The following is an 11,058-nucleotide window of genomic DNA, read 5'->3' as shown; positions in this document are numbered from 1 at the left end:
AATACCCCAGCCCCAGCCTGGGGCAACCAGTCTCCTACTTTCTAGCACCATAGTTTAGTTTTGCCTGTTCTAGAATTTCATAGACATCAAATCATAACGTATGTACTCTTTTGTGTCCGGCTTTTTTCCCCCCTCAATAGGAGAAAGCATTCCATCGTATAGAAATATCACAATGTGTCCATTAACCAGTGGGTGGATGTTCGAGTTGTTTCTGGTCTCTGGCTCTTGTGAATAAAGCCGCTGTGCATTTCACACTGACTTTTGTGGACACATGTTTTCATATGTTTAGTAGAGATACTTAGGAGTGGAGTTTGGGGTCATGATGTAGGTGCATGGTTAATTTCCCAAGAAATTGCCCAACTATTTTCCAGAGTGGTTGTACCATCACACTCATATTGTTGGCTCTCTATGAGAATTCCGGTGGTTCTATATCCTCATCAACACTTGAAAAAATCAGACTTTTACATTTGACCATTCTAGAGGTGATATTGAATACTTTTTCTTGTATTTGTTATTCCTGTATTTGTATTTTTTTAAAATTCATGTATTTATATCTGTGTGTGTGTGTGTGTGTGTGTGTGTGCGTGTGCGTGTGTAAAATGGCTGTTCACATCGTTTACCCATTTTTTATTAACCTCCTTGGGACTATGTCCTCTTTATATTACTATTCTTCATTTTATCACAGCATCTGTCTCATGAATGTAATCAAAATCTCTCTGAACTTAACTGAGCCTGCTGCCATCGCATTCAAGGGCCAGATGTACATGTTCCTTTGGTTACATTTTAAAGGAGTTGGCAAGACCCAGGCTTAGCTGCTGGAGAAGAGAAAAGGAGAAAGAAGGCTGAGGGGAGTCTACCCAATGTCCTCGGTGTCTTTTCTCATAGTCCTTTTCCCTGATTTCAATTACGTTTTTGACTGGTTCTCCCCAGCCAGGAGCAGCGGCTCACTGAGGAAAGCAGAATGTCTGGGAAAAGGTTGGGATGAAGCTATACAATCAATTGTACAATAAATCCCATCAGGTACAGACCCCGTACTGAGGCTGGCTGGCACATGAGTAGATGTTAACAGGAGCTGCTTGGGTTGCAAAAACTAGTGTCTCCTCCAAGGTCTATGCCGGTTTGAACCTTGTGTTTCTTAGGTTTTCTTTCACTAAATTCTTCACATTACCTAAATGAAATCTCTGCTTCAGCCAGACTACTCTCCTTCTGATTTCCCAGACATGCCTGCCCCCTTCACTTCCTTTGGTCCGTCCCACCCCCATGCCTGGTGTGAACGGGACCTTTTGCAAAATAATGCTTTGGAATGATGCTTGTGGGAGATGGCCCATGGCAGCAAGAACAGCAAGGACTTTTCCCCCTTGTTCTTATACAGGCGCTCCTCTCCGAAGCATGTAAAGATCCAGAGCAAATGATACAGCAAACAATGTTCAGTGAGCCTTGCTGGCGCAAACACAGGAGGTAGAACAGGATGGAGCTAATGACCCAACGTTAGAAGGTTCTACAACAGTAGAACTGTGGGGGAGAGGTTCCTGGGAGCAAGCCGGGAAAACTGGCACTGATGGAAAGCCTCCGGACAAAACAATAAAGAAACATTGCCACCGGGCTTATGAACCTTTAGCTGACTCAGTCAAGACCGAGTTGTTGCTTGTAACTGACAGACCCTCTAAGACATTGTGTGGCACGGTTGCACACCCTTGCATATTTCGTGCTTCTCTATTCTTTTGTTTGCCTCAGTAGCTAATGACAATACTAGCAATGATCATAACATCCATCATACCAATCGGAAGTATAATTTGGTGAGCAAAGGAGAATCGTTAGCTTCGTTTTATGGATGAGGAAACCAATACTAAGGGAGGGTAGGAAAGGAGCCCAGCCTCCTATTTCCGGAAACGGCAAAATCTGAAATCTGGGAGCCTCAGCCTGGGCTCTTTGTGCGGAGTCACGAGAGGCGACAGACTAGTGGGTGAACACGTGGGCTCTGCCGCCGGGCTGTGTGGGGGTGCATCCTAATGTAGCCATCTCCCAGCTGAGTGAGTGGGCAAGGCATTGAAATTCTGTGTCCGTTTCCTCCTTTGTGGGAGGGGGGATGAAAACAGTGCGTACTTCCTACGGTTGTGGTAAGGCGTGAATGTGTTCGTGCCTGTGAAAACTCACTGGTGCCCACTGAGTGCTCAACAGGGGTTAGCTCTTGCTACCCTCACCGCACTGTCAGCTGTCCCGTCTTTGGCCTCTTACGTACTCGGTACTCGGTACTCAGTACTCAATACTCAGTATTACTTAGTAGATCCTTCTCAATTTTAACTTGTGTGTAACTATCAGCCCCTGAAGGAGAGAGACGTGTTTTATTCAACCCCCACGGCATTTAGCATGGTTTCTTGCACAAATAGATGCTGAATAAATGTCACTTGAATTGTACTGCGAAGCGGACAGCATAGTATTCAAGAACATAGACTCTGGCTATGTTCAGCCAGGATGATCAGCCTGGCTGATCCGGGTTCAGATCCCAGATGTGCCGCTTACTAGCTGTGTGCTCTTGAGCAAGTGACTTGAGCACCCTGTGCCCCAGCTGCCTCAACCGAAGATTAAGGATAATCAGTATTTCCCACCATGGACGTTCACAGTGAGGTTCGAAGAGGTTATTATATGTGAAGTGCTGAGGACAACCCAAGGCTCATCATAAGCATTTTTTAAGTGCTGGCTATATCTGCCATTTTCCTGGTGTGCCGGTCTTATCTCTCAAACTACATTGTAGGCTTTTTGGAACAAACGACCTTCAAATCTTAGTGGCTAACGCAGCCACTGTTCTTTTTCATCCAAATGTATGCAAATTCCAGCATGGCTGTTCCTGGTCAGAAAAATTGGCTCTCCTGTGTGTCTTTCTTCTTCTTTTTTTTAAATTAAAAAAAAATTTTTTTAAAACATTTATTCATTGTTGAGAGACAGAGAGACAAAGCACGAGTGGGGGAGGGGCAGAGAGAGAAGGAGACAGGAGACGCAGAATAGAAGCAGCCTCCAGGCTGTCCGCACAGCGCCCGACGCGGGGCTCGAACTCACAAACCATGAGATCGTGACCTGAGCCGAAGTCTGACGCTTAACCAACTGAGCCACCCAGGCGCGTCGTGTATGTCTTTCTTCTAAGTGGTGACAGGGTGACCCTGGCTCTTTCAGTTCTCTGAAATCACCATCCTTAGCACATGGCCTTCAGCTTGGGCAGAAGAAGAGAGAGAGGAGGTTTGTAGGTCAGTCCTGGAAAAATGCACATCATTTTTGCTTGCATTCCATTGGCCAGAACTCATCTGATGACTCACCTACCTGCAAGCAGCTTGGGAAATACAGGCTTTCCGTGTGCCAAGGAGGACAGTGTAATAGTTTGCTTAACACAGAGTATCATCTCTGCCACACCAGGGGCGAGATGGCTCCCCAAAGGAAAAGCAGGTGCCAGAAACAGAAGGGGGGGGGGGTGGAAAACGCTGTTGATGTCACTACCCTCAGATTAATTACAGATTATTTGCAAGGCCCAGGTAAACGTCTACAATGTGAGGCTCTCGTCACTTGCATCTGAAGAAAAGCGGGAAATGGATTCCAAACCATTGCAGCCATTCGTGCCAGACTGCATGGGTCCTAGCTGCCTCTCAGAGCTCTCTTGGCTGTGGCCTCGGCGCTTGCCACAATGGTCCTCAGCGCTGCAGCTGGAAGTTCCCCTGCCTCGCTGGGCCTCACTCGGCAGAGAGGATAGGGCAGTGTGGTGTGTGTTATACTCAGCCCCCGCGGTGGACAGTTTGAGGAGAGGCAGACCTCCACCAGACCCAGGTGCCTGGGAGCATGCCCAGTACAACAGCAAATGGGCCGAACGAGGTCCCGTTCTAGAAAAGAAGGCAGACTTGCAAAGCAAACAATTCTGATTAGTGTTGTCACAGCACTATAAGCCACAAGACACACAAGCAGGAGGATGTAGCTAATTAGGGAATGGGAAAGGTTTCATAAAGAACTAATGAGTCTTAAACAATGAAGCTGGAACAAAGACAAAAATGGAGACGTCTGCTACTGTAGAGCAGTGACTCCTGGGCCCGTTTTGTCGTTTTATCTATCCCTCAGGTCCAGTTCATCGCCAAGGTTACTAATCTGATGCTTGAACTTGAGCTTTTTTTTTTTTTTAACTTTATTTATTTATTTCGAGGGAGGCAGAGACAGTGCGAGTGGGGGAGGGGCAGAGGGAGCTGGGGAGAGAGAATCCCAAGCAGGCTCCACGCTGTCAGGGCAGAGCCCAACAAGGGCAAACTCACCAAGCTTCGAGATCATGACCTGAGCCAAAACCAAGAGTCGGACACTTAACTGACTGAGCCACCCAGGTGCCCCTGAACTTGAGCTTCTTATGTAAACTGTTTTAGGACCAAGGTGACCAGATGTCCTGTTTCTCTGGTCCTTCTGTTTATTCTACAAGAAGTTTCTGTCAGGTCTTAGTAACTCGTTTAAAAACCTGACATGGGGCCTCTTATTGAAACGCTATAATTTCCACAAAGGATTACTCCACTGGAATTATTACTGCCCTTCCTCTTCCTCATTGCCACCTGTCCATCTTTTTTTTTTTTTTTTAACGTTTATTTATTTTTTTGAGACAGAGAGAGACAGAGCATGAACGGGGGAGGGTCAGAGAGAGGGAGACACAGAATCTGAAACAGGCTCCAGGCTCTGGGCTGTCAGCACAGAGCCAGATGCGGGGCTCGAACTCATGGACCGTGAGATCATGACCTGAGCCGAAGTCGTCCGCTTAACCGACTGAGCCACCCAGGTGCCCCGCCACCTGTCCATCTTTTCCACACCCCACCCTGCCACTCACCTTCCACTCATTCCAGAATAGCATCCTGTCCTTCCAGTCCTTACTCAGAAGAACGCTTCTTCCCCTGATTGCTTTTAAATGCTTAATTCCAGTGGAGTAATCCTTTGTGGATTACTGGTTTAGCATCCAACTCTTAATCTGAGCTCTGGTCTTGACCTCAGCGTCGTTGAGTTCAAGCCCCGTGTTGGGCTCTGTGCTGGGTGTGAATCCTATTTAAAAAACTGCTTAATTCCACTTTCACATGGGGTCCTGTCTGCTCTTGCCACACCCTTTCCTCCTGGATGACAGGCCTGAGACATGACGGCCTCAGTTGACAAAATATCTGTTGAGGACTTCGGAATGAAGCCTGTGAAGAACCCAGCTCTGGCCGATTGCACAATTTCTCCACTAGGTGGCGGCAGCGCACAAGCTGTGCAAGGGCAAGCCTCTGATCCCTGGAAACCAGAGCCTGGAAAGTGAAGAGAACTCAACCCGGAAGTGAGGGCACAACCGATTCCTAAACAGGCAGCCAGCCCACGATAGCTGGAGGCGTGTTGGGTCTCTGAGGAGAGCGCTGGATGACTCCGAGAGTTTGGAGCGTTATGTGTTAATACAAAGTGACGTGGAGAATTAACAAGAGCCGCTAAAAAAGTTGACTGCTAGGGACCAAAGCCTCAAGTCCCCCCGTTAAGTAGGATGGGCTTTCTGTTAGGGGTGGCTTGGTTTTAGCAGTGCTGTCTAGCCAACCAGACGCAACAGGAGTTGGGCTCTTCATTTCCTCTTGTAGCCTGTTTTGTTTTTTTAATATTTTTTAATGTGTATTTATTTCTGAGAGAGGGAGAGAGACAGAGCGTGAGTGGGGGAGGGGCAGAGAGCGAGAGGGAGACACAGAATCCGAAGCAGGCTCCAGGCTCCCAGCCGTCCGCACAGAGCCCAACGTGGGGCTCGGACCCACCAACCGTGGGATCATGACCTGTTGGATGATCAACCGCCTGAGCCACCCAGGTGCCCCGTTTTGTAGCCTGTTTTGATTGTTTCATGTTGATGTCCTGTGATGTCTCTCTCTCTCTCTCTCTCTCTCTTCTCTCTCTCTATCAGTACAGGTAAAGTTCCAGTGACTGGTCAAAGTGGTTACCATACTTCATTTTGTTCCTTCCTGTTCCAAGTTCCTGGTCCCATGCCCAGATTTGGCTTTCTTCTTATGCCTGACATACAGGGATATGGATCCACACCTTGTTATTTAGGATAGTCCAGAAAGCATGGTCTTTCCACTCTATAGCCAAGTGTTGGAGAAATGTTCTCTTCACAGTTGTATTTTAAGTGACTCAAAGTGTTATAACAGGGATAGCTGTTATATGATAACATGATTTCATATGGAATACATATATATAAAAATGGGATACATATATATATGGGATACATACATATATATGGGATACATATATATATGGGATACATATATATATGGGATACATATATATATATAGGATACATATATATATATGTGGGATACATACATATATATGGGATACATATATATATATATGGGATACATATATATATGGGATACATATATGGGATACATATATATATATGGGATACATATATATATATGGGATACATATATATATATGGGATACATATATATATATGGGATACATACATATAGGATACATATATATATGGGATACATACATATATATGGGATACATATATATATATATATAGGATATATATATATGGGATACATACATATATATGGGATACATATATATATATGGGATACATACATATATATGGGATACATATATATATGGGATACATATATATATGGGATACATATATATATGGGATACATATATATGTGTGTGTGTATATATATATATATATATATATATATATATGGGATATACAGGGATAGATAATGATAACATTAGCTGCTTATACAAAGGCTTAACTCTCTAAATCAATGGAACATGAACAAGTCAGCATTTTAAAATGAGGATTTAAAACCAATAGTAATGCATGTTAAATGTAAAAAGATATCTAAAAAACATAAAGCACAAAGAAGGCAATACATTTTGGTACGTATATTCTTATATTCCCCCTCCCTCAAATTGCACAGAAATATTTTTTAGTAATGTCATTTTTATTTTATTATTTATTTATTTATTTATTTAATGTTTATTTTTTAGAGAGAAAGGGAGAGATCATGAGTGGGGGAGAGGTGGGGGGGGGAGGGGACAGAGGATCTGAAATGGACTCTGTGCTAAGATCAGAGAGCCCAATGAGGGGCTCGAATTCGTGAACTGTGAGATCATGACCTGAGTCAAAGTAGGATGCTTAAGTGACTGAGCCACCCGGGTGCCCCAGTAATGTCATTTTTAATGGTCAGTTAGTACTCCATTCTAAAAAAGTGTAATGTATTTGGGGGTGGTATACATTGTCAAATAACCTTCAGAGAGTGTTTATCTGAATGCCCTCACATCCTCATTAACACTGAATATAATAACTTTAAAAATCGTATTTGCCAGTCCGGTAGGCAGGAGAATTCTGTTTTTGTGCTATTTATATTTCTTTGGTAAATGTTTCTTATATTTTTATTAACCATTTGTGCTTATCCTTTGTGAATTGCATATTCATGTCATTTGCCCATTTAAAATTTATAGTGCTTATTTTTTCCCATTGATTTGTATGAAGCCTTTTTGTACAGATAATTACCCCTTTTCTGTAATGTATTGGCAAATGTTTCCCTAAATCATCATTTGCTTTAAAAAATATTTAAAAATTCTGTTAGTATTTGAACAGCTTCATTGAGGTATAATCGACATATACTAAGTTACACGTATTTATAGTGTCCAATTTGATGTTTAAACACATGTATGCTTTTATGAAACCATCACCGTAATAAAGATAAGGAGCATATGCCCCCATGTTTCATTGTGCCTGTGTAATTCCTCTCCCCCTTCCTTCTCTGCCTTCAATCCCTATTCCCAGGCAACCATTGATCTGCTTTCTGTTGACATCAGCTAATTTGCAAGATCTAGAATTTCATACAAACGGAATCCTATAGGATGTATGATTCATTTTCCCTGGATTCTTTCTTCTCATCTGGCTTCTTTCTCTTAGTATAGTTACTTTTATATTCATCTATGTTGTTGTGTATATCAATAGTTCATTCCCTTTCATTGCTGGATGGTGTTATCTTGCATAGATAAGTTGTTTATCCTCACTTGTTGACAACCATTTGGACTATTTCCTCTCTTTTGTTACTACAATAAAAACTGCGGTGACGGGGACGCCACAGTGGCTCGGTCGGTTAAGTGTCCGGCTTCGGCTCAGGTCATGATCTCGCGGTTTGTGGGTTCGAGCCCCTGCATTGGGCCCTGTGCTGACAGCTCAGAACCTGGAGCCTGCTTCGGATTCTATGTCTCCCTCACTCTCTGCCCCTCCCCCACTCGCACTCTGTCTCTGTCTCTCTCAAAAATAAATAAACGTTAAAACAAAATTTATTAAAAACAAAACAAAACAAAACTGCTGTGACCTTCCAGGTATAGTCTTTGTTGGGGCATAGGCTTCTGTATGTAAATACCTAGGAATGGAAAGGCTAGATCACATGGCATGTTTCACTTAAAAAAAAAATCGCCAAACTATTCTGCAATTTCCACCGGTAGTGTATGAGAGTTCTAGATGCTTCTTCCCCTAACCAACATGTGGTAGGATCAGTCTTTTTAATATTTAAATTGTATTTCCTCAGTGATGCATAATGTCAAAACATCTTTCCATATGCTTGTTTTCAGTCTGTATACCTTCTTTGGCACTTCATCGTATCAATTTTTGAGAGTTTAAAAATAAAATAAAATTAAGAAAAATTATTCTACATTCAAGTTTTTATCAAAAATGTATCTTGCAACGATTTTCTCCCCGTACTGTGGGATTGTCTTTCCATTCTCCACAGAAATGCTTTTGTACTTCCATTAAAAAGCAGATGTCCATATGCGCGTGGACCTATTTCTGGACTTCATACTCTGTGGCATTGTCTTATTTGTGTATCTTGACCCCAGTAATTCACTATCTTAAGAAGTCTCAAAATCAGTGTTTGTCCTCAGAATCTGTTCTCCTTTCTCAAATTTGTTGTGTTTTCATAGGAACTTTAGAATGAGTTTGCCAGTTTTTACAGAAAAAGCCTGATTAGGATTCTGTAGTGGGTCAATATGGGAGAGAATTGACATTTTAACAACCTTGAGCTTTCTAATCCATAAAATGGTATATCTCTCCATTTTTTAAGGCTTTTATAAAATTACTTGCAGCATGTGGGCTTTTATTTTAAATCTATTTTGCCTTTGTAATAGTTTTAGAGATACAGAAAAACTGTGAAGACAGTGCAGAGATTTGCCATGCCCCATGGCAGGTTCTCCTAACATTAATATCTTCAGTAAATATGAAACATTTTGTCACACTTAATAAACCAATATTGATACATTATTAGTAACTAAAGCCCATATTTTACTCATCTTTCCTTAGTTTTTAACCTGATGTGCCTTTTTATAATATGAGATCTCTTCTAGAGAGACAAGTTGTCTTGTCTCTTGAGGCACCTCTTAGCCGTGATAGTTTCACGGACTTTCCTTGTTTTTGATGATCTTGATAGTTTTGAAGCGTGCTGGTCGGGTTTGAAGCAAGTCCCTCAGGAAGGATTTGTCTGATGCTTTTCTCATGATGAGACTGGGCTTACTGGTTTTGGGAGGATGGCCACAGAGGTAAAGTGTCATTTTCATCACATTTATCACATTTCATCACGTTTATCTCATCACATCACACGAAGGGTATACTCTGTCAGCCTGACTTATCACTGTTGATGTGAATCTCGATCACCTGGTTGAGGCTGTGTTTTTCAGGTTTTTCTACTGTGAAGTTATTTTTTCCTTCTTTACGTACTCTTTGTAAAAAAGTCGTCACGCGTGTCTCATACTCCTTAAGGAGTGAAGAGTTATATTCCACTTGAGGGCAGAGCATGTACATTTTTAATGTACAGATCTTTCATTTTTGTCCTATTTTCCTCTCTTTTGTATTTTTGATGCTATTTTAAGTGGGATTGTTTAAAAAGTTTTACTTTGTTGTTAGGGTTTAGATACACAGTTGATCTTTGCATGTGGATCTTGCAATGTTGCTAATCTTGCTTGTGTCAGTAGCTTTTTGTAGATCCTACTGAATTTTTAAAAAAAGAATATTTATTTATTTAGAGAGGGGTGGCAGGGAGAGAGTGAGAGAGAGAATCCCAAGCAGGGTCCACACTTAGTGTGGAACCTGAGATGGGGCTCAATCTCACAACCAGGAGATCATGACCGGAGCAGAAATCAAGAGTCAGATGCTTAACTGACAGACACACCCAAGCACCTCAGATCCCATTAAGTTTTCTTTCTAGACAATTAGTTTGTCTGCAAATAAAAATAATTTAATTTCTTTCTTTTCAACCTTCGTGCCTTTATTTCTTTTTCATGCCTTATTACATTGGCTAGAATCTGTAGTTCACTGTTGAATAGAAGCAGAGAGAACAGAAATCTTGATCATGTTCCTGATATTATGAGGAAGACATTTAGTTTTTATGTTAAATATGTCATCTGCAAGATTTTTATAAATATTCTTTATAAGGTTAAGGAAATTCCTTTCTATTCTTTGTTTCCTGAGTTTTTTTTTAAAATCAGGAATATATGTTGGATCTTTTTTCAAATGTTTTTTCTTTATTGAGATGACTTTATGCTTTTTAGTTGAAAATTTGTTAATATGATGGATTACATAGATTACATAGATTGATTTTCAAATGTTGAACCAACTTTGCCTTCCTGGGATACACTGCCCCAATGTATTATCTATCCTTCCATTACATTGTTTGATTCAATTTGTTAAACTTTTATTTAGAATTTTTATATCTGTGTTCATGAGAAATACTGACCTGAGTTTTCTTTACTTGCAATGTCTTTGGATTAATAGCCACATGATGTTGGTTTTATCTAATACATTTTGAAATATTTTCTCCTCAGTCTCTGAAAGAACTTGTGTAGAATTGATATTATTTCTTTCTAAAATGTTTGGTAGGATTTACTATCTGATCCTGACGATGAGCACCCAGTTATCGATGTCGGGGTGTGCATCCAGTCATCACCCAACATCAATTCTCTTCCTGGGCGAATCAACCCCTGTTGCCTATTTCTTAGGGTCTGCTCTGTCTGTTTGATAACGGA

The sequence above is a fragment of the Panthera leo genome, chromosome B1, assembly GCF_018350215.1.
Source record: "Panthera leo isolate Ple1 chromosome B1, P.leo_Ple1_pat1.1, whole genome shotgun sequence".
Lineage (NCBI taxonomy): Eukaryota > Metazoa > Chordata > Mammalia > Carnivora > Felidae > Panthera > Panthera leo.
Note: the sequence above shows the minus strand (reverse complement) of the source record.